We start from the raw sequence: 25,430 nt of genomic DNA on the forward strand, positions 1-25,430 counted from the left end.
ATATCTCTACCTCTCAGCTTTGTCTGTGCTTCCCCGTTACCACATTAAGACAATCCACATCCCTAGTTTTAGCTATTGACACCCACTATTCTGTCCCTGGGATCAAGCCATCCATGGCTGAGGGGTGTCATGAGTACACATGCTGCCAATGTGTCCTGTGACCCACCCACAGACCATGCTGATATTTAGATCATAAGAACTTAAGACATAGGAGCAGAATTAGGCTGTCTGGCCCATTGAGTCTGCACTGCCAATCCATCTCAATTTATTATCCCTCTCAATCCCATTGCCCTGCCTTCTCCCTGTAATCTTTCACACCTTGACTAATGAAGAATTTATCAACCTCCACTTTAGATATACCCTGTGACTTGACCTCCACAGCTGTCTGTGACAAAGAATTCTACAGATTCACCACCCTCTGGTTAAAGAAATTCCTCCCCATCTCTGTTCTAAGTAGATGTCCCTCTATTCTGACGCTGTGCCCCCTGGTCCTTGATTCTCCCACCATTGGAAACAATTTTGCCCCCATTATTTCACCCCCATGCTATTGGAAACTCTTTTCACCCACAAATCATCTCCCACCAGAGGCATCAAGTTCCAAAATCTTGTCCCTGTCTGTGTAATTCTTATCTGACCTAATTCTGCCCCTATGTGTTATGGTCGTATGGTCTTAATAGTATAGGCAGGACCAGACAAGGGAGAGACCAATTGATATGATCAAGGAAGGAGAACAGAGAGATTGATTACGTTACACCTCCGGTGCAAAGGCATGGGAAATGAGCAAGTGAACAAAAGATATGTGTTTTGTTTGACCCAGTATTTACTACTTACTGAAGTCCATCACGCTTACTGGCCATAAGACCATAAGGCATAGGAGCAGAATTAGGCCACTTGTACATGGAGCCTGCTCCAGCATTTAATCATGGCTGATCCTACTTCCTCCTCCTCAGCATGACCTCCTGGTCTTCTCCCAATAACCTTTGATGCCATGGCCAGTCAAGAACCTTTCAAGCTCTGCCTTAAATACAAGCAACAACTTGGCCTCCACAATTGCCTGCAGTAACAAATTCCACAGATTCACCACCCTCTGGCTATTTTTTTTCTCCACATCTCTGTTTTAAATGGAATCCCCTCTATCCTGAGGCTGTGCCCTCTTGTCCTAGACTCCCCCACCATGGGAAACATTCTTTCCACATCTACTCTTTCTACGCCTTTCAACATTCAAAAGGTTTCAATGAGATCCCTCCTCATTCTTCTAAATTCCAGTGAGTACCGACCCAGAGCCATCAAACATTTTTTGTATGATAACCTTTCACTCCCAGATTCATCCTTGTGAACCTCCTCTGAACCCTCTCCAATGCCAGCACATCTTTTCTTAGATGAGGAGCTCAAAATTGTTCACAATACTGAAGGTGAGGCATCACCAGTGCCTTACAAAGCCTCAGCATCACATCCCTGTTCTTGTATTCTAGGCCTCTTGAAATGAATGCTAACATGGCATTTGCCTTCCTCACCACCAACTCAACCTGCAAGTTAACCTTTAGAGTGTTCTGCACAAGGACTCCCAAATCCCTTTGTATCTCAGATTTTGGATATTTTCCCCGTTTAGAAAGTAATCTGCACACTTATTTCTACTACCACAGTGCATGACCATGCATTTTTCAACATTGTATTTAATTTGTCACTTTCCTGCCCATTCTTTTCATCTGTCTAAGTCCTTCTGCAGCCTTCCTGTTTCCTCAACACTACCTGCCTCTCCACCAATCTTCGTATCATCTGCAAACTCAGCAACAAAGCCATCCATTCCCTCGTCTAAATCATTGATATACTGTTATAATGAAATAGTGGAACATACTCGATGGGCCAAATGGCTTAATTATGTTCCTACTGTACATCTTCTGGTCTTAGCCCTGACAATGCATCCCTACCGCCCTCTGCTGCAAAGTCACGGTATTACAGCAGGTTAGCCGCTGCCTTACAGTTCCAGATTCAAATGAAAGTTCCAAATTCAAAGTAAATTTATTATCAAAGTACATCTATGTCACCATATACAACCCTGAGATACATTTTCTTGTGCGCATCCTCAATATATCTATAGAATAATAACCATAACAAAATTAATGAAAGACTGCACCAACTTAGGCATTCGATCAGTGTTGAAAAGACAACAACAAAAAGAAATAAATAATATTATTAAATGAATCAACAATAAATATCAAGAACTTGAGATGAAGAATACATGAAAGTGAGTCCATAGGTTGTGGGAACATTTCACAGTTTGAGGATAAAGGGGAAGCCTTTTAGGACTGAGATGAGGAAAAACTTCTTCACACAGAGAGTGGTGAATCTGTGGAATTCTCTGCCACAGGAAACAGTTGAGGCCAGTTCATTGGCTATATTTATGAGGGAGTTAGGTATGGCCCTTGTGGCTAAAGGGATCGGGGGCATGGAGAGAAGGCAGGTATAGGGTTCAGGGTTGGATGATCAGTGCGGGGTCCATTGTTATTTGTCATCTATATCAATGATCTGGATGATAATGTGGTAAATTGGATCAGCAAGTTTGCTGATGATACAAAGATTGGAGGTGTAGTAGACAGTGAGGAAGGTTTTCAGAGCCTGCAGAGGGAGTTGGACCAGCTGGAAAAATGGGCTGAAAAATGGCAGATGGAGTTTAATACTGACAAGTGTGAGGTATTGCACGTTGGAAGGACAAACCAACGTAGAACATACAGGGTTAATGGTAAGGCACTGAGGAGTGCAGTGGAACAGAGGGATCTGGGAATACAGATACAAAATTCCCTAAAAGTGTCGTCACAGGTAGATAGGATCGTAAAGAGAGCTTTTGGTACATTGGCCTTTATTAATCGAAGTATTGAGTACAAGAGCTGGAATGTTATGATGAGGTTGTATAAGGCATTGGTGAGGCCGAATCTGGAGTATTGTGTTCAGTTTTGGTCACCAAATTACAGGAAGGATATAAATAAGGTTGAAAGAGTGCAGAGAAGGTTTACAAGGATGTTGCCGGGACTTGAGAAACTCAGTTACAGAGAAAGGTTGAATAGGTTAGGACTTTATTCTCTGGAGCGTAGAAGAATGAGGGGAGATTTGATAGAGGTATATAAAATTATGATGGGTATAGATAGAGTGAATGCAAGCAGGCTTTTTCCACTGAGGCAAGGGGAGAAAAAAACCAGAGGACATGGGTTAAGGGTGAGGAGGGAAAAGTTTAAAGGGAACATTAGGGGGGGCTTCTTCACACAGAGAGTGGTGGGAGTATGGAATGAGCTGCCAGACGAGGTGGTAAATGCGGGTTCTTTTTTAACATTTAAGAATAAATTGGACAGATACATGGATGGGAGGTGTATGGAGGGATATGGTCCGTGTGCAGGTCAGTGGGACTAGGCTGAAAATGGTTCGGCACAGCCAAGAAGGGCCAAAGGGCCTGTTTCTGTGCTGTAGTTTCTATGGTTCTATGGTTCTATCAGACATGATCGTACTGAATGGCGGCGCAGGCTCGAAGGGCTGAATGGCCTACTCCTGCACCTATTTTCTATGTTTCTATGTTTCAATAATGGGTTAAGTGAAGTTGAATTAAGTTAATCCCCTCTGGTTAAAGTGCCTGATGTTTGAGAGGTAAAAACTTTTCCTGAACCTGGTGGTGTGAGTCCCGAGTCTCCTGTTCTTCTTCCTGATGGGAGTAGCGAGACGAGAGCATGGTCTGGATGGTGGCGTTCCTGGTGAAGGACGCTGCTTTCCTGCAACAGCGCTTCCAGTAGATGTGCTCAATGTTGAAAGATTGAGATTCCGATTTCTTTTTCACAGGTACATCATCGTTTACATTACAAACCAACACCAAGGATGTCCTGGGGCTTCCCCCAAGAGCCGCACAAGTTCTAGTGCCAAGTAGCATGTCCGGAATGCTCAGCAGAGCAGAAAGGAACACAACACAATAGAAGACAACGGGCAACAAAAAGGCACCAAGAAAACAAGTTCCTTTCCTCCCTCAAGATTCGATCTTGGTATCAACCTCCAGATGCACAGATGATGGGACCCGAACTCCAGACTCGAACTTCGAAGTCAGTAAAGAATTGGACCCCGACTCACTATCCTCGTGCTCGCATGGGCAGCAAATCTTCGGAGCGAAGAGCCTGGGACAGCCCGACATCCATGGAAGTTCTTTGTCATCTGCCCACTTCACTGGGCTTTGAGAGCAGAGCGGAGGCCTGAGATCCAGATGTTTACCATGTGATTGCGTGGGTACTCTAGTTTCTTTCCAATGGTGTGCAGCTTGCATGATTACTTGACCACTGTAAATTTCCCCTGGTGTATGGCCGAGTGCTGGGATTGCCGGGAAACTTGCCAAATTAGCACCAATAAGTGGTGACTCTTTGCGTGCAGCTCCAATTGGAAAAATTAAATATTTCCATTTAGGACCACCACAGTGGCTGAACTCCACAAGCACAGCCATGGGGAATATATATATATAGCAATTTGCTGCTGCTGCTAAACTGCATGGTTTATAACTTGTACTATGATATTAAACCTGATTCTGATTGTGGACGTTTATAGGAATGTGGGGAGCTTTGGAAATGGATGAGATTTGTGGGGAAAGACGGTGCCTGCGTACAACGTTCCTTTGGTCATCATCTTCTGGATAGATCATGGAAGCAGTTCTCCCAGTTTTTCAAAGTCATTTATGTTTGTTTCTCATCTTGGAGGTGATTCTGGGATTGTTGGAGCCCGTGTTTTGCTGTTTGGAGATCGGCCTGGGGACTTCAGTGCTCTGCAGTTTTTAACAACCATTGCCTCTTGCTGACAACCACTGGACTCTGTGGTGAGAAAAGCACCTTTTTCAAACCCCGCTATGACTTGGGTCCCAGCAAAAGTGAGAAGTTGGGATGTCTCCACTATCCGAAACCGAATATGTGCGAATACTGCCCCCATGTAATTTGCCGTCGGCAAGAAATAACAGATCGTATGCTGCATACATTTTTAAAGAAAGCATATTTACAAGTTTCAGGTTAATCAAACAGTTAATAGAAAAAAAGAAAGTTGTCTTCAACTCACATGCTGGACCCACAGTCTGACACAACATTCCTAACTTGAACAACATAGCCCTTTGCCTTTAGCTGAAACCCACTCATGCTAAAAGCAGAACAGACTACTCTACGGAGCTCTCAAATGAAATACCTACAGCACAGCAGTAAAAATCTGAACCAGGGTTACACTCTTCCCCAACCAAAAATAGTCATGCCCTAGTGACTTTGAAATTTATCAACCCATCACTAATACCACAGTTTTCAAATTAATGTTGTGATGTCAGGACCTCTATTCCATTTGAAAATAGCGGTGACATATCGCCCGACAGAAGTTCCATCCTTTTCAACCGGATCCGGGCAGATCAAAACTGGTGGGTCAATAGTCTCAGTCACTCCAACACTCACATCCAAAAACCCCATTCGCCTCCCTCCAATCCTCCGGTACCCATTTCCACGGACAACAAGGACATAAAGATCCTAGCCAGAGGCTCAGCAATCTCTTCTATCGCCTTGTGGAGCAGCCCGGGGAATATTCCGTCAGGCCCCGGGGACTTATCTGTCCTAATGTATCTTAACAACTCCAACACCTCCTCTCCCTTAATATCAACATGCTCCAGAACATCAACCTCACTCATATTGTCCTCACCATCATCAAGTTCCCTCTCATTGGTGAATACCGAAGAGAAGTATTCATTGAGGACGTCACTCACTTCCACAGCCTCCAGGCACATCTTCCCACATTTATCTCTAATTGGTCCTACCTTCACTCCTGTCATTCTTTTTTTCTTCACATAATTGAAGAATGCCTTGGGGTTTTCCTTTACCCAACTCACCAAGGCCTTCTTCAGCCCCCGTCTTGCTCTTCTCAGCCCCTTCTTAAGCACCTTTCTTGCTTCCCTATATTCCTCAGTAGACCCATCTGATCCTTGCTTCCTAAACCTCATGTATGCTGCCTTCTTCCACCTGACTATATTTTCAACCTCACTTGTCACCCATGGTTCCTTCACCCTACCATTCTTTATCTTCCTCACCGGGACAAATTTATCCCTTACATCCCGCAAGAGATCTCTAAACATCGACCACATGTCCATAGTACATTTCCCTGCAAAAACATCATCCCAATTCACACCTGCAAGTTCTAGCCTTATAGCCTCATAATTTGCCTTTCCCCAATTAAAAATGTTCCTGTGCTCTCTGATTCTATCCTTTTCCATGATAATGCTAAAGGCCAGGGAGCGGTGGTCACTGTCCCCCAGATGCTCACCCACTGAGAGATCTGTGACCTGACCCGGTTCATTACCAAATACTAGATCTAGAATGGCATTCCCACCAGTCGGCCTGTCCACATACTGTGACAGAAATCCGTCCTGGACACACTTAACAAACTCTGCCCTGTCTGAACCATTGGAACTAATAATGTGCCAATCAATTTTAGGGAAGTTAAAGTCACCCATGATAACAACCCTGTTGTTTTTGCACCTTTCCAAAATCCGCCTCCCAATCTGCTCCTCTGTATCTCTGCTGCTATCAGGGGGCCTATAGAATACCCCCAATAGAGTAACTGCTCCCTTCCTGTTTCTGACTTCCACCCATATTGACTCAAAAGAGGATCCTGCTACATTACCCACCCTTTCTGTAGCTGTAATAGTATTCCTGACCAGTAATGCCACCCCTACTCCCCTTTTTCCGCCCTCTCTATCCCTTTTAAAGCACTGAAATCCAGGAATATTGAGAATCCATTCCTGCCCTGGTGCCAGCCAATTCTCTGTAATAGCCATTACATCATAATTCCATGTATGTATCCAAGCTCTCAGTTCATTGCCTTTGTTCCTGATGCTTCTTGCATTGAGATACACACATTTCAGCCCTTCTACCTTACTGTCTTTACACCGTTTATTCTGCTTCTCTTTCCTCAAAGCCTCTCTGTAGGTTAGATCTGGCTTTTCTCCATGCACTTCTTTCACTGCTCTATCACTCTGGGTCCCATTCCCCTTGCAAATGATTTTAAACCCTTCCGAACCACGCTAGCAAAACTACCTGCAAGGATATTGCTCCCCCTCGAGTTCAGGTGCAACCCATCCAATCTGTACAGGTCCCACCTTCCCTAGAAGCGATCCCAATGATCTAAAAATCTAAAACCCTGCTCCCTGCACCAACTCCTCAGCCACACATTGAACTGCCATCTCCTCCAATTCTTACCATTTCTGTCACGTAGCACTGGCAGCAATCCTGAGAGCGCCACCCTTGAGGTCCTGTTCTTCAGCCTTCTGCCTAGTTCCCGAAACTCACACTTCAGGACTTCATCCCTCTTCCTGCCTATGTCGTTGGTCCCGACATGTATCACGACTTCTGGTTGCTTTCCCTCTCGTACCAGGATGTCGTGCACCCGGTCAGAGACATCCCGGACCGTGGCACCCGGGAGGGAACAAACCATGCGGGTGTCCTTCTCACGTCCACAAAATCTCCTGTCTGCTCCCCTGACTATAGAGTCTCCAATGACGACAGCTCTCCTCTTCTCCGTCCCACCCTTCTGCACCACAGGGTCAGACTCAGTGCCGGAGGTCCTGCCACCGTGGCTCACGCCTGGTCGGTCGTCCCCGCCAACAGTATCCAGGACGGTAAACTTATTATTCAGGGGAATGGCTATAGGGTGCTCTGCACTACCTGTCTGCTCAGCTTTGCTTTCCCCCCTCTGACTGTCACCCAACGACCTGCTTCCGACAGCCTAGGTGTGACTACCTCCCTGTAGCTCTCATCTATGACTGCCTCATTCTCCCTTATGAGTCGAAGGTCATCCAGCTGCTGCTCCAGATTCCTTACACGGTCTTCCAGATCGCCCAGCCATATGCACATCTGGCAGATGTGACTCTGCGGGAGAGGGGAGTTCCCCCAAGACTGCCACATCTCACATGAGAGGCACATCACCGTCTCAGGAGACATTGTAAAAACTAACTGCGAGTAAGCTTGTCCTCCGCCTCTTCTCGTCGAAACCTCTCGAGTCAAAGCCTCAAAGCTCCACTCCTTCACTGGCCCACTCATGCACTGGCTGCTTTCCGAAATCTGTACTGGGAACAAGCGTCACTGTAAGAATAGATGGAGAAGTGAGTCAGTTTAAGAAAATCAAGAGAGGAGTTAGGCAAGAGTGTGGTTTCTCCCCTGATTTTTTTAATGTGTACAGTGTAACAATATTACAAAAAATAAGAGACATCTTGGGAATCAAAGTTGGTGGTGAAAACATCAATAATTTCAGATATGCAGATGACACTGTGTTAAATGCAAGTGCAGAGGAAGAAATACAAAACTTAATTGATATATTGTTGGAAAAAGTGCGAAAATAGGCCTATCTATCAATTGCAAAAAGACCGAATGTATGGTGATATCCCAAAAGAAGGAGAATCCTATCTGCAGGCTGAAAATAAAAGGGAAGACATAAAACAAGTACAGAACTTTTGCTATTTAGGAAGCTGGGTGACATCAGATGGCAGGTGCGACATGGACATCAAAAGAAGAATAGGGATGGCAAAAGACACCTTTACGAGAATGAAGAGTATACTGACCAAAACTAAACTAGGCATGACAACCCACCTCAGAGTACTGAAGTGTTACGTTTATCCATTTATGTTACATGGATCAGAATGTTGGACAATATCTAGTCACATGAGGAAACGAATTGAAGGAGCAGAAGGGTCTCGGCCTGAAACGTCGACTGTACGTCTTCCTAGAGATGCTGCCTGGCCTGCTGCGTTCACCAGCAATTTTGATGTGTGTTGCTTGAATTTCCAGCATCTGCAGAATTCCTGTTGTTTGTTGAAGGAACAGAGATGTGGTTTTTGAGGAGGATGCAAAGAATATCATGGACAAAACGAATATCAAACGAGGATGTCATGAACAGAGCAAGAACAAAAAGAGAAATAATGCATGAGATCATGAAAAGGCAACGTAACTTCATTGGACAAGTGATTAATAAAGAGGCGTTAGAATGCATGGTAAATATGGGAAAGACGAAGGGAAAAAAGAAATAGGAAGGCAAAGACAAATGAGGATGGAGAGAGCAGTCAGAGAACTGGAAATGAATACCGATGAATTGACCCACTTGACCCGAAACAGGAGTGTGTGGGCCATGGCAGTCAAAGCTCAAACTGGGCACGGCACCTGATGTTTGCCTCCCTGGTGCCAGGGTCCGGGATATTTCTGATCGTGTCCAAGATATCCTGAAGTGGGAGGGTGAAGAGCCAGAGGTCCTGGTACATATAGGTACCAATGACATAGGTAGGAAAAGGGATGAGGTCCTGAAAGAAGAATATAGGGAGCTAGGAAGGGAGTTGAGAAAAAGGACCGCAAAGGTAGTAATCTCGGGATTACTGCCTGTGCCACGCGACAGTGAGAGTAGGAATGCGATGAGGTGGAGGATAAATGCGTGGCTGAGGGATTGGAGCAGGGGGCAGGGATTCAAGTTTTTGGATCATTGGGACCTCTTTTGGCGTAGGTGTGACCTGTACAAAAAGGACGGGTTACACTTAAATCCTAGGGGGACCAATATCCTGGCAGGGAGATTAGCGGGGGCTACTGAGGTGACTTTAAACTAGAATGGTTGGGGGGTGGGAATCAAATTAAAGCGGCTAGGTGTGAGGAGGTTAGTTCACAACAGAGGGATGGGAACCAGTGCAGAGAGACAGAGGGGTGTAAAGTGAGCGTAGAAGCAAAAAGTACAAAGGGGAAAAGTAAAAGTGGCAGGCCGACAAATCCAGGGCAAGCATTAAAAAGGGCTAAGAGAGTTGTAAAAGAGCGCCTGAAGGCTTTATGTGTCAATGCAAGGAGCATTCGTAATAAGGTGGATGAATTGAAAGTGCAGATTGTTATTAATGATTATGATATAGTTGGGATCACAGAGACATGGCTCCAGGGTGACCAGGGATGGGAGCTCAACGTTCAGGGATATTCAATATTCAGGAGGGATAGACATGAAGGAAGGGGAGGTGGGGTGGCGTTGCTGGTTAAAAAAGAGATTAACGCAATAGAAAGGAAGGACATAAGCCGGGAAGATGTGGAATCGATATGGGTAGAGCTGCGTAACACTAAGGGGCAGAAGACGCTGGTGGGAGTTGTGTACAGGCCACCTAACAGTAGTAGTGAGGTCGGAGATGGTATTAAACAGGAAATTAGAAATGTGTGCAATAAAGGAACAGCAGTTATAATGGGTGACTTCAATCTACATGTAGACTGGGTGAACCAAATTGGTAAAGGTGCTGAGGAAGAGGATTTCTTGGAATGTATGCGGGATGGTTTTTTGAACCAACATGTCGAGGAACCGACTAGAGAGCAGGCTATTCTGGACTGGGTTTTGAGCAATGAGGAAGGGTTAATTAGCGATCTTGTCGTGAGAGGCCCCTTGGGTAAGAGTGACCATAATATGGTGGAATTCTTCATTAACATGGAGAGTGACGTAGTTAATTCAGAAACAAAGGTTCTGAACTTAAAGAGGGGTAACTTTGAAGGTATGAGACATGAATTAGCTAAGATAGACTGGCAAATGACACTTCAAGGATTGACGGTGGATATGCAATGGCAGGCATTTAAAGGTTGCATGGATGAACTACAACAATTGTTCATCCCAGTTTGGCAAAAGAATAAATCAAGGAAGGTAGTGCACCCGTGGCTGACAAGAGAAATTAGGGATAGTATCAATTCCAAAGAAGTAGCATACAAATTAGCCAGAGAAAGTGGCTCACCTGAGGACTGGGAGAAATTCAGAGTTCAGCAGAGGAGGACAAAGGGCTTAATTAGGAAGGGGAAAAAAGATTATGAGAGAAAACTGGCAGAGAACATAAAAACGGACTGTAAAAGCTTTTATAGATATGTAAAAAGGAAAAGACTGATAAAGACAAATGTAGGTCCCCTGCAAACAGAAACAGGTGAATTGATTATGGGGAGCAAGGACATGGCAGACCAATTGAATAATTACTTTGGTTCTGTCTTCACTAAGGAGGACATAAATAATCTTCCAGAAATAGTAAGGGACAGAGGGTCCAGTGAGATGGAGGAACTGAGCGAAATACATGTTAGTAGGGAAGTGGTGTTAGGTAAATTGAAGGGATTGAAGGCAGATAAATCCCCAGGGCCAGATGGTCTGCATCCTAGAGTGCTTAAGGAAGTGGCCCAAGAAATAGTGGATGCATTAGTGATAATTTTTCAAAACTCGTTAGATTCTGGACTAGTTCCTGAGGATTGGAGGGTGGCTAATGTAACCCCACTTTTTAAAAAAGGAGGGAGAGAGAAACCGGGGAATTATAGGCCGGTTAGCCTAACGTCGGTGGTGGGGAAACTGCTGGAGTCAGTTTTCAAGGATGTGATAACAGCACATTTGGAAAGCGGTGAAATGATCGGACAAAGTCAGCATGGATTTGTGAAAGGAAAATCATGTCTGACGAATCTCATAGAATTTTTTGAGGATGTAACTAGTAGAGTGGATAGGGGAGAACCAGTGGATGTGGTATATTTGGATTTTCAAAAGGCTTTTGACAAGGTCCCACACAGGAGATTAGTGTGCAAACTTAAAGCACATGGTATTGGGGGTAAGGTATTGGTGTGGGTGGAGAATTGGTTAGCAGACAGGAAGCAAAGAGTGGGAATAAACGGGACCTTTTCAGAATGGCAGGCGGTGACTAGTGGGGTACCGCAAGGCTCAGTGCTGGGACCCCAGTTGTTTACAATATATATTAATGACTTGGATGAGGGAATTAAATGCAGCATCTCCAAGTTTGCGGATGACACGAAGCTGGGTGGCAGTGTTAGCAGTGAGGAGGATGCTAAGAGGATGCAGGGTGACTTGGATAGGTTGGGTGAGTGGGCAAACTCATGGCAGATGCAATTTAATGTGGATAAATGTGAAGTTATCCACTTTGGTGGCAAAAATAGGAAAACAGATTATTATCTGAATGGTGGCCGATTAGGAAAAGGGGAGGTGCAACGAGACCTGGGTGTCATTATACACCAGTCATTGAAAGTGGGCATGCAGGTACAGCAGGCGGTGAAAAAGGCGAACGGTATGCTGGCATTTATAGCGAGAGGATTCGAGTACAGGAGCAGGGAGGTACTACTGCAGTTGTACAAGGCCTTGGTGAGACCACACCTGGAGTATTGTGTGCAGTTTTGGTCCCCTAATCTGAGGAAAGACATCCTTGCCATAGAGGGAGTACAAAGAAGGTTCACCAGATTGATTCCTGGGATGGCAGGTCTTTCATATGAAGAAAGACTGGATGAACTGGGCTTGTACTCGTTGGAATTTAGAAGATTGAGGGGGGATCTGATTGAAACGTATAAGATCCTAAAGGGATTGGACAGGCTAGATGCGGGAAGATTGTTCCCGATGTTGGGGAGGTCTAGAACGAGGGGTCACAGTTTGAGGATAGAGGGGAAGCCTTTTAGGACCGAGGTTAGGAAAAACTTCTTCACACAGAGAGTGGTGAATCTGTGGAATTCTCTGCCACAGCAAACTGTTGAGGCCAGTTCATTAGCTATGTTTAAAAGGAAGTTAGATATGGCCCTTGTGGCTACAGGGGTCACGGGGTATGGAGGGAAGGCTGGGTTCTGAGTTGGATGATCAGCCATGATCATAATAAATGGCGGTGCAGGCTCGAAGGGCCGAATGGCCTACTCCTGCACCTATTTTCTATGTTTCTATGTTTCTATGATGATGAGAGTTTGTAATAGAGGACCAAGAAATGACGCATGATCTTACTAAGTGTAAGGGGGTTTCGTCATTTATGTTACTGCGTAGGCTAATTAAAATGGCTTCTTTGTTATGTTAAGTGCTGAGAAAGTCTTCAGCTAGACATTTGCTTGGGTTAGTACAGATAGCAGGGTGCTATTAACCAGTTGGGATAGTTGTTATGATTTTGGTGTATCTGGAAGATTTGTATGCGCGGGGTTTTGGGGCAGAAGGCGGGAGAGCGAGACAGAGAATGGACCAGGTGCTGTGAGTCCGCTAACGGGGTCGGACCCCGAGCGGGGCGTTCGGCGAGGAGACGGAGACGGACTCATGTGGAGCGTCTGGTCGACCACCGTTGTTGGCCCCAGGCGGCCGGTCGAAGTGGTCCGAGGGGGTCGCAGGGTGAAGAAGAAGGTCCTTGAGCTCCAACTGTTTTGTGTACGAAGAGATTGAACTTTGATAAGTATGGCGCCTTTTATTTTCCTTTTATATTTTATTCTCTATTAATTATATGGTTCCAGTAATATCTATAAACTGTAAATCATTTAATCGTACCTGGTGTATTGTCTGTTATTTGAGCGGGGTGGGGTACCTCACACAGCATCCACACAAACTAATTACCCAGTTTGGCGGGGCCGAGGCTGTTTCCCTAGACGACAGCGAGCCGAGCGACCCTGGGGGTGGCCGGGGGTCGGGGGGCAGCTATATTGTGTGGGCTTTGTCCGGGATTGAGTCTGCTGATATGCTGTGTGGGTGCCCTATTTAAATCAGTAATGTGTGGCTCTGTGGGTTATTTGCTGATTATTGCTGCATGCGTGGTGGGTGAGGTCTTTGTTCGAGTTCAAGCTGGCATTGACGAGTTGGGGGTGGCACTCGGCGCTGTCCATGCGGTTGGGAGAGAGAGGAAGGAGTGGTCTGATTTGGAGGTAGTGTGTGCGAATAAATGTTCTCGCTCTGGCAGGCTCCGCCTGGCATTTGGGATAGTGTCCACCCCAATAGGGGCGGAGCGGATCTCTCAGTTGTTAGATGAGTGGCAGTGCTCGGTTGAGGGAGAGCGACAGGGATTGATTGAAAGTTTGAGTAGGCGGGCTGGTGACGGTGTTAGAGCTGTCAGGTTCACTTAGACCGTGGTGACAGCAGGCAGTTATTTGAAAGAGGGGGGAAAGTTTTCAGTGTGTTTTCTCCGGCTAGGAGGGCGGCTAAATTGCTTGCAGTGCCAGGGGGATCATTTCAGGGGATCAGCCCCTCCTTCAGTGGTTCAGCTGATCAGCGAGGTGTCGGGAAACTTAGTGGAGGCCCAGTGGGGGAACGGTTGGGGTCTCTGGGGAAGAACGTTCCCAGCACTGTACCAATCAACTTCCGCAAGGAAAAGACCCTATTCCTGAAGGCTTAGAGGGACCACGCCCCAGGGTGTCGCTATGGATAGAGGGAAGCGATGCTAAAGCCATCCTCGACCCCGGGGCGCGGGTCAAGTTGTTGTACAGTTCGTTTTACAACCGGTGTCTGAAGCATTTACCCTAGACAACCGCAAGGGCACCGGAGACTTTGGGTACTAGTGCCAGTAGTAATCCAGAAGACGATGATTGGTTAATGACCCTGGAGTTCATGGGGTCATTGTCTGGGCACCCAGTGTTTCGAGTTGCTTCTGAGGACGTGTGTAGCAGCCTTGAGCCAGTACCGAATTTAAACGAGACCCAGCTGTGGTACAGCCTGGGGGAAGTAGCTGAGGGTGAAACCCTCTTAGTAGATGCTCCGAACTACCACGAGGGAGGGGAGTTGACCGCTGAAGGCACCTCAGTGAGAGAGGGGTCGCGGCAACTGGACCCTGGCGCAGTGGAAGATGAAGGCAGCGTGTGTGTGGATTATGCGACGTGGTTTAATGTGCTGGATCTGAGGAGTGGATGTTCCCAGATCCCGAGGAGTGCGGCTGTTGAGCCGAAGACGGCAGTTATTAGTTCCCTAGGATTCTTCCGATCCGAAGAGATGCACAAGGGCATATCCGGAGCCCCCGCATCCTTCCCGCGGGGCATGAGGAAGACCATGGGGGAAATGAAGGTGTGTGGAGTTTTGGCGTATGTGGATGACCGCCTAGAGCTTGGATTCGCCTGGGGGGACTATGATGCGAGGCGAGTGGCTGAGCCCGGGCGACCGAAGCGAAGTGTCAAATGTGGAGGAGTTTTTGGCCAGAGGAGTTTGGTGCAATGTGAGAAAAATGACCCGACATACCAGTTGAACTTCCTGGTGTTGGAACAGACGATGCTGGACCGGGCGATGGAAACCCAGGTCGTCAATCTGAATGAGACACAGGGGAGAGAGGGGATTTGCACCGCTGAACTGAGTACTCAGAAATGCCGGCCGGAGACTGAGTGCCGCACTTGTGGGACGACCATTGCAGGCTTGGAATTCACGCTCGTCAACGTGGAGAAGGAGCAACGGAATTCCGAGCCGACACTGTGGTCATGTATTGATGAAATAATCCAGCGAGAAGAAATAATGACCCACCTTCGAAGGGATCAGCAGAAACTCAAGACGTCGATTCAGAAAAGAGTGGAAAAACTGAAAGTTGACCTGGAAGACGTCAACAGGAAGAAAAAACTGGAAGCTGAACATTCTTTAACTGCTGCTTTTCAGGTCAGGGTGGAAGAAGCTGGTGGGGTAACTGCGTCCCAGATTGAGATGACCAAGAACCCTGAGTCAGAACTGCGGAGGCTGTGGTGAGAGTTGAAGGAGCCCCCGAAGAAGCTGACGTCTCGACTGCAGGAGGCTGAAGGGGTAGCCCTGGCTAAATGTTTCAGTATGGAGAAACTCAAACAGCAGCTACCGATCGAGGGAATGAGGAAGAATACGGATTCGAAGGATGATGTGCTGCACATGTGGTACATGCTGCCTTTCGCTAACTTCCCCGTGATTGAGGAAGAGACCTTTGGCCCTTCTCCCACTGAGTCAGGTGTAGTGGGGAGGGCTAGCTGTGGGCAGTCTGAGTTACGGCAGGATCAGGAAGGAGGAGAGGCGGGGCCCCGGAGCGGGGCGGGGACACGGGACAGGGGGCTCCGAGCTGTAGTGGTGGCCTGAGTGAGAGAGGAGTTGGCAGGCAGGCCCGAGGTATCCCTAGTAGTGTCTGAGCCTTTTGGGTTTAGGTGAGGGGGTACGGAGGTCTCGGAGGTTTGAGAAGCTCCCAGATACGTTGGCCTATGTAGCGCCCGTGGGGCGGGCGTAAGGTCCACTGTTTGGGGAGCACTGTCACTGTGTGTATCTGTGTATGTGTGTGTTGTGTGTCTGCAGAACTGGTTGGCGAGTTATTCAGAAATCATGAGGACATGACTTTATTTGGTGGGTGGAGAGTGTAAGGGGGTTTCGTCTTTTATGTTACTGCGTAGGCTAGTTAAAATGGCTTCTTTGTTATGTTAAGTGCTGAGAAAGTCTCCAGCTAGACATTTGCTTGGGTTAGTACAGGCAGCAGGGTGCTATTAACCAATTGGGATAGTTGTTATGATTTTGGTGTATCTGGAAGATTTGTATGCGCGGGGTTTCGGGGCAGAAGGCGGGAGAGCGAGACAGAGAATGGACCAGGTGCTGTGACTCCGCTAACGGGGTCGGACCCCGAGGAGGGCATTCGGCAGGGAGACGGAGACGGACTCGTGTGGAGCGTTTGGTCGACCACCGTTGTTGGTCCCAGGCGGCCGGTCGAGGTGGTCCGATGGGGGTCGCAGGGTGAAGAAGAAGGGTCCTGAGCTCCAACTGTTTTGTGCACGAAGAGATTGAACTTGGATAAGTATGGCGCCTTTTATTTTCCTTTTATATTTTATTCTCTATTAATTATATAGTTTCAGTAATATCTATAAACTGTAAATCATTTAATCGCATCTGGTGTATTGTCTGTTATTTGGGCGGGGTGGGGTACATCACACAGCATCCACACAAACTGATTACCTAGTTTGGCGGGGCCGAGAGCTGTTTTCCTAGACGACAGCGAGCCGAGCGACCCTAAGGGTGGCCAGGGGGGCTACATAAGCAATTTGCGTCAGTCTTCACTGGGTAATACACTAGCAGCACGTCAGAAACTCGGCAATAGCTTTGGTCAGAAATGTACGTTGTTGCTGTTCCAAAGGAGAAGGTGCTTGGAAAGCTGAACGGTCTGAAGATAGATAGGTCATCTGGATCAAATGGACTAGAACTTAGCGTTTTGAAAGCGCTAGCTGAAGAGATTGGTCAGTCATCAGTAATGATCTTTAATAAATCTCTCGACTGTGGAATCGTTCCGTCTGACTAGACAAATGCGTATGGATCATTCCACTGTTCACGAACGGAGGTAGGCAGAAGAAAGTAAGCTAGACTGACTTCTGTGGTTGGGAAGATGTCGCAGTGCACTATAAGACCATCAGACCACAAGGCAAAGGGGCAGAATTAGGCCATTCTGTCCATCAAATCTGCCCCGCCAATTCATCATGGGTGATCCTGGATCCCACTCAACCCCATATACCAGCCTTCTCGATAGACCCTTTGATGGCTGACCGATTCGGAAACGATCAACTTCCGCCTTTACTATACGCATGGACTTGTCCTCCACCGCTGGCTGTGGCAGAGCATTGCACTGATTTACTACTCTTTGGCTACAAGATTCCTAGTTACCTGCGTTCTAAAGGGTCGCCCCCTCAATTTTGAGGCTGTGCCCTCTATTTCTGGATACCACCACATCTTCTCCACATCCGCCCTATCTGGACCTTTCACCATTCGGTAAGATTCAATGGGATCCCCACCCCACAATCTTCTAAATTCCAGTGAGTACATCCCCAAAACTGCTTTCCGCTCCTCATATGTTAACCCTTTAATTCCCGAAAACATCCCCGTGAACCTCCTCTGGGCACTCTCCAATGACAACCCATCCTTTCAGAGATACGGAGCTCGAAGCTGCTGATAATACTCCTTTAGTGTCTTATGAAGGCCCAGCATTATCTTTTGTTTTTATATTCTATTCCCGTTGAAATAAATACCAACATTACATTTGATTTCTTTACCACAGACTCAACCTCTAAATGAACATTCTGGGAGTTTTGCACGAGGACCCCTGTCCCTCTGCACCGCTGATGTTTCAACCTTCTACCTACTTAGATGATAGTCCGTACTATTACACCTTGTTTTTCCAAAATGCTTTATCATATATTTCCCAACATTGGATTCCATCTGCTAACTTTTTGCCCGTTCTTCCAATTTGTCTAAGGATGAGGTTACGGAGTGTTTGAATGCACATGATACAATAAGTCAATGGCAGCATGGTTTACTGAAAGGCAAAATTTGCCTGACAAATCTGTTGGAATTCTGTGAGAAAATAAGAATTAAGAGAGACAAATCAGTGGATGTTGTTTCTTTGGATTTTCAGAACGCCTTTGACAATTTGCTGCACATGTGGCTGTTGTATTGAAGGAAAGATGCTGGCATGGATAGACGATTGACTGATTGGCAGGAAGCAACGTGTGTGAACTAAGGCCTCCTTTGCTGGTTGGTGTTCAGCAGGGCTCAGGTTTGGGACAGCTACTTTTCACTTTGCATACGAATGATTTGGATGATGAAATTGATGATCAAGGTTGCAGACGACACGAAGATAGGTGGAAGAGTAGGTGGTGCTGACGAAGCAGGGAGTCCAGAAAAGGGCATACGAGCGCAGACAACAGGAATTCTGCAGATGCTGGAAATTCAAGAAACACACATCAAAGTTGCTGGTGTACGTAGCAAGCCAGGCAGCATCTATAGGAAGAGGCTTCCGAACGCTCTGCTCTCCACTCCCTCCGCACTAATCCTAACCTTACTATTAAAGCGCCGATAAGGGGGGTGCAGTTGTAGTCTGGCGTACTGACCTCTACCTTGCCGAGGCACAGCGACAACTCGCGGATACCTCCTCTTATTTACCCCTCGATCGTGACCCCACTAAGGAGCACCAGGCCATTGTCTCCCACACCATCACCGACTTTATCCGCTCAGGGGATCTCCCATCCACTGCTACCAACCTTATAGTTCCCACACCTCGCACTTCCCGTTTCTACCTCCTACCCAAGATCCACAAACCTGCCTGTCCTGGCAGACCTATTGTCTCAGCTTGCTCCTGCCCCACCGAACTCGTTTCTGCATACCTCGACACGGTTTTATACCCCCTTGTTCAATCCCTTCCTACCTATGTTCGTGACACTTCTCACGCTCTTAAACTTTTCGATGATTTTAAGTTTCCTGGCCCCCACCGCTTTATTTTCACCATGGATGTCCAGTCCCTATATACTTCCATCCCCCATCAGGAAGGTCTCAAAGCTCTCCGCTTCTTTTTGGATTCCAGACCTAATCAGTTCCCCTCTACCACCATTCTGCTCCATCTAGCGGAATTAGTCCTTACTCTTAATAATTTCTCCTTTGGCTCCTCCCACTTCCTCCAAACTAAAGGTGCAGCTATGGGCACCCATATGGGTCCTAGCTATGCCTGCCTTTTTCACTCTTACTCACTCTTCCTTCAGTTAGTCCTGACGAAGGGTCTCGGCCTGAAACGTCGACTGCACCTCTTCCTATAGATGCTGCCTGGCCTGCTGCGTTCACCAGCAACTTTGATGTATGATGCCTGCCTTTTTGTTGGCTTTGTGGAACAATCTATGTTCCGTACCTATACTGGTATCTGTCCCCCACTTTTCCTTCGCTACATCAACGACTGCATTGGAGCTGCTTCCTGCACGCATGCAGAACTCGTTGACTTTATTAACTTTGCCTCCAACTTTCACCCTGCCCTCAAGTTTACCTAGTCCATTTCCGACACCTCCCTCCCCTTTCTAGATCTTTCTGTCTGTATCTCTGGAGACAGCTTATCCACTGATGTCTACTATAAGCCTACAGACTCTCAGAGCTATCTGGACTATTCCGCTTCTCACCCTGTCTCTTGCAAAAATGTCATCCCCTTCTCTCAATTCCTCGGTCTCCGCCGCATCTGCTCTCAGGATGAGGCTTTTCATTCCAGGACGAGGGAGATGTCCTCCCTTTTTAAAGAAAGCGGGTTCCACTCCTCCACCATCAACTCTGCTCTCAAACGCATCTCCCCCATTTCACGTACATCTGCTCTCACTCCATCCTCCTGCACCCCACTTGGAATAGGGTTCCCCTGGTCCTCATCTACCACCCCACCAGCCTCCGGTCCAACATATTATTCTCTGTAACTTCCGCCACCTCCAGCGGGATCCCACAACTAAGCACATCTCCCCCCCGCTCTCTGCTTTCCGCAGGGATCGCTCCCTACGCGACTCCCTTGTCCATTCGTCCCCCCCATCTCTCCCCACTGATCTCCCTCCTGGCACTTATCCATGTAAGCGGAACAAGTGCTACACATGCCCTTACACTTCCTCCCTTACCACCATTCAGGGCCCCAGACAGTCTTTCCAGGTGAGGTGACACTTCACCTGTGAGTCGACTGGGGTGATATACTGCGTCCGGTGCTCCCGATGTGGCCTTCTATATATTGGCGACACCCGACGCAGACTGGGAGACCGCTTTGCTGAATACCTACGCTCTGTCCGCCAGAGAAAGCAGGATCTCCCAGTGGCCACACATTTTAATTCCACATCCCTTTCCCATTTTGACATGTCTATCCACGGCCTCCTCTACTGTCAAGATGAAGCCACACTCAGGTTGGAGGAACAACACCTTATATTCCGTCTGGGTAGCCTCCAACCTGATGGCATGAACATTGACTTCTCAAACTTCTGCTAATGCCCCACCTCCCCCTTGTACCCCATCCGTTATTTATTTATATACACACATTCATTTTCTCTCTCTCCTTTTTCTCCCTCTGTCCCTCTCACTATACCCCTTGCCCATCCTCTGGATTCACCCCACCCCCCGTCTTTCTCCCTGGGCCTCCTGTCCCATGATCCTCCCATATCCCCTTGGCCAATCACCTGTCCAGCTCTTGGCTCCATCCCTCCCCCTCCTGTCTTAGAAACATAGAAACATAGAAAATAGGTGCAGGAGTAGGCCATTCGGCCCTTCGAGCCTGCACCGCCATTTATTATGATCATGGCTGATCATCCAACTCAGAACCCCGCCCCAGCCTTCCCTCCATACCCCCTGACCCCTGTAGCCACAAGGGCCATATCTAACTCCCTCTTAAACATAGCCAATGAACTGGCCTCAACAGTTTGCTGTGGCAGAGAATTCCACAGATTCACCACTCTCTGTGTGAAGAAGTTTTTCCTAATCTCGGTCCTAAAAGGCTTCCCCTCTATCCTCAAACTGTGACCCCTCGTTCTGGACTTCCCCAACATCGGGAACAATCTTCCTGCATCGAGCCTGTCCAATCCCTTTAGGATCTTATACGTTTCAATCAGATCCCCCCTCAATCTTCTAAATTCCAACGAGTACAAGCCCAGTTCATCCAGTCTTTCTTCATATGAAAGTCCTGCCATCCCAGGAATCAATCTGGTGAACCTTCTTTGTACTCCCTCTATGGCAAAGATGTCTTTCCTCAGATTAGGGGACCAAAACTGCACACAATACTCCAGGTGTGGTCTCACCAAGGCCTTGTACAACTGCAGTAGTATCTCCCTGCTCCTGTACTCGAATCCTCTCGCTATAAATGCCAGCATACCATTCGCCTTTTTCACCGCCTGCTGTACCTGCATGCCCACTTTCAATGACTGGTGTATAATGACACCCAGGTCTCGTTGCACCTCCCCTTTTCCTAATCGGCCACCATTCAGATAATAATCTGTTTTCCTATTTTTGCCACCAAAGTGGATAACTTCACATTTATCCACATTAAATTGCATCTGCCATGAGTTTGCCCACTCACCCAACCTATCCAAGTCACCCTGCATCCTCTTAGCATCCTCCTCACTGCTAACACTGCCGCCCAGCTTCGTGTCATCCGCAAACTTGGAGATGCTGCATTTAATTCCCTCATCCAAGTCATTAATATATATTGTAAACAACTGGGGTCCCAGCACTGAGCCTTGCGGTACCCCACTAGTCACCGCCTGCCATTCTGAAAAGGTCCCATTTATTCCCACTCTTTGCTTCCTGTCTGCTAACCAATTCTCCACCCACACCAATACCGTACCCCCAATACCGTGTGCTTTAAGTTTGCACACTAATCTCCTGTGTGGGACCTTGTCAAAAGCCTTTTGAAAATCCAAATATACCACATCCACTGGTTCTCCCCTATCCACTCTACTAGTTACATCCTCAAAAAATTCTATGAGATTCGTCACACATGATTTTCCTTTCACAAATCCATGCTGACTTTGTCCAATCATTTCTCCGCTTTCCAAATGTGCTGTTATCACATCGTTGATAACTGACTCCAGCAGTTTCCCCACCACCGACGTTAGGCTAACCGGTCTATAATTCCCCGGTTTCTCTCTCCCTCCTTTTTTAAAAATTGGGGTTACATTAGCCACCCTCCAATCCTCAGGAACTAGTCCAGAATCTAACGAGTTTTGAAAAATTATCACTAATGCATCCACTATTTCTTGGGCTACTTCCTTAAGCACTCTAGGATGCAGACCATCTGGCCCTGGGGATTTATCTGCCTTCAATCCCTTTAATTTACCTAACACCACTTCCCTACTAACATGTATTTCACTCAGTTCCTCCATCTCACTGGACCCTCTGTCCCTTACTATTTCTGGAAGATTATTTATGTCCTCCTTAGTGAAGACAGAACCAAAGTAATTATTCAATTGATCTGCCATGTCCTTGCTCCCCATGATCAATTCACCTGTTTCTGTCTGCAGGGGACCTACATTTGTCTTTACCAGTCTTTTCCTTTTTACATATCTATAAAAGCTTTTACAGTCCGTTTTTATGTTCTCTGCCAGTTTTCTCTCATAATCTTTTTTCCCCTTCCTAATTAAGCCCTCCTATCATTCTGGATCTCCCCCATCCCCCTCCCACTTTCAAATCTCTTACTAGCTCTTCCTTGAGTTAGTCCTGACGAAGCGTCTCGGCCCGAAACGTCGACTGTACCTCTTCCTAGAGATACTGCCTGGCCTGCTGCGTTCACCAGCAACTTTGATGTGTGTTGCTTGAATTTCCAGCATCTGCAGAATTCCTGTTGTTTCCGGGGACTGGAATGATTGTTTCATAAAGCGGCCTCTACTAATTGGAAATCAGAGGAATGAGGGATGACCTCACTGAAACCTGTCGAATGTTGAAAGACCTCTATAGCGTGGATGTGGAGGGATGTCTCCAATGGTGAGGAGTCTCCGACCAGCCACGACCTCAGGATAGAGGGACCTCATTTTAGAACAGAGGAGAGGAATGATTTCTTCAACAGTGAGTGGTGAATCTGTGGAATTCGTTGCTACAGGCCCCTGTGGAGATCATGCCCCTGGGTATATTTAAAGCGGTGGGTGATAAGTTCTTGATTCCTCCAGAAGAGGCGGAGCTGAATGATGTTGGCGCTACACGGCGAGTACTTTTCTCCCATCTTCGGAAACAGCCTTATTTCTATTTTTGATATATTTTTTTCCCTTTCAAGGTTCTTTTGAAGACCCTGACGTGGAGTTACATTCTGAGTTTTGTTCTTTGCGCGTATGGGACTCGCTCTCAGGGCCTCATGACCAGCTGCTTTTCGATATGCAAAGGACGCGGTCTAGAAGACTCGCGTACCTTCAGGGTGCTGGATTTTCGTGGCTCTGGAGGCGGGCGGATTCAAGGCTGGTGCTGCCGACTGATGGTTCATGGGAGATTCAGGAATATCGGAAGCAGTAGGTTTACTGTTGTCTGTGTGCCCAAAGGCATTCAGCTCGGGAAAAGCGACGTAACAGACTTTTAACACCATAAATCGGCGAGTTGTTTTGTTATGTCTCCCCTCTCGCTATGAAACGGGGACACCTCCTTTTCCCTTATTAAGGAGGGGGTGAGCCTGTGGTATGTCGAATACTGACTGAAAGTGTCGTCTTTGGGGTGCTGTAAGCCTGTGTCTTTATTAATGCTGGCTGCACGTTTGAGTGCTCGGTGTGGGCGCCGATGTTTTTTCTCCTGGTGTGGGAGGGTGGTCGTTGCCTTGCTACTTCTAGTGCATAGGTGGCGGGGTTGGTGGGGGCGGGGGGGGGGGTGGCTAGGGGATTTAACATTTAACTGTCATTCAGTTTTTGGGGCAGTTCTTTGCTTTCGTAGATGTTTGAGAAGAAAAAGACTTTCAGAATGTAGATTGTATAGATTTCTCTGAAATTAAATGTACCTATTGAACCCAATTGAAAACTATTGCACGAAGGGATAAGGGCAGAAGGAAAGAGATGGGAGCTGAGAAGGAAAATAGACAATAGGTGCAGGAGTAAGCCATTCGGCCCTTCGAACCAGCACCGCCATTCACTGTGATCATGGCTGATCATCCACAATCAGTATCCAGTTCCTGCCTTATCCCCATAACCTTTGATTCCACTATCTTTAAGAGCTCTATCCATCTCTTTTTTGAAAGCATCCAGAGACTTGGCCTCCACAGCCTTCTGGGGTAGTGCATTCCATATATCCACCACTCTCTGGGTGAAAAAGGTTTTCCTCAACTCCGTTCTAAATGGCCTATCCCTAATTCTTAAACTGTGGCCTCTGGTTCTGGACTCACACATCAGCGGGAACATGCTTCCTGCCTGCAGCATGTCCAATCCCTTAATAATCTTATATGTTTCAATAAGATCCCCTCTCAGCCTTCTAAATTCCAGAGTATACAAGCCCAGTCGCTCCAATCTTTCGACATATGACAGTCGCGCCATCCCGGGAATTAACCTTGTGAACCTACGCTGCACTCCCTCAATAGCAAGAATGTCCTTCCTCAAATTTGGAGACCAAAGCTGCACACAGTACTCCAGGTGTGGTCTCACCAGGGCCCTGTACAGCTGCAGAAGGACCCCTTTGCTCTTATACTCAACCACGATGAGAATGTGTTGCAGATTCGATGGGGCACATGCCGCATATTGATCAAATATATGCCAGCATTCTTACCCTCATGGCGGGAGGCACCGGTGACAATTCAGAGATTACGACCTGTAGTTCCTTCTATTTATCGATAAATGAAGGGTTTAATGTCCTCCCACTGGGAAAATGCTCTATTCTCTGCAAAGAAACTCGACGAGTGAACTACTGCAATGTCCCTCCTGACGGGTCCAAAGTGTCATTTACCTCACTTCAGGGCATTAGTAATTTTCACAAATTCTGCACTATCGAAGCTCTTGTTTTTCAAAAAACATTATTATGAAATTTACTGAAGTTACCGATTTAAATTCAGGGTCACGTTCATGGTTAACTGTCATTCAGCCGTACACTCGAATACGGCCAAAAGAAACAGCGTTCCGCCGGGGCCAGGGTGCAAAACACAGTGCCAATAGTCACATCAAGCTCAAAGCACATATAACACATCAAATAACGTAAGCAGTAAAAATACAGTCATATAAAAAGCCCAAATCCCTGACGATCACGGCCTGTAATCAATGGTGCTTAGAATGTGTTCTGAGGTTCCGCTCTGCAAGAACAAATGCGCAGCGCTCCACATGACATGCTAGTGAAAGCGATCCAGCTTGTCTTTCACCGAGCGAACCTGGAGGGCAACATCGACGCTGCAGTCTGTAAAATTAGTCATTTATTAGAACGGCATGAAACTAAAACGCTTGAAAGATTAACCGAGATTATTGTTTCTATTTACCTTGGGATACGTTATTGTA

The sequence above is a fragment of the Mobula hypostoma genome, chromosome 4 (assembly GCF_963921235.1).
Source record: "Mobula hypostoma chromosome 4, sMobHyp1.1, whole genome shotgun sequence".
Taxonomy (NCBI): Eukaryota; Metazoa; Chordata; class Chondrichthyes; order Myliobatiformes; family Myliobatidae; genus Mobula; species Mobula hypostoma.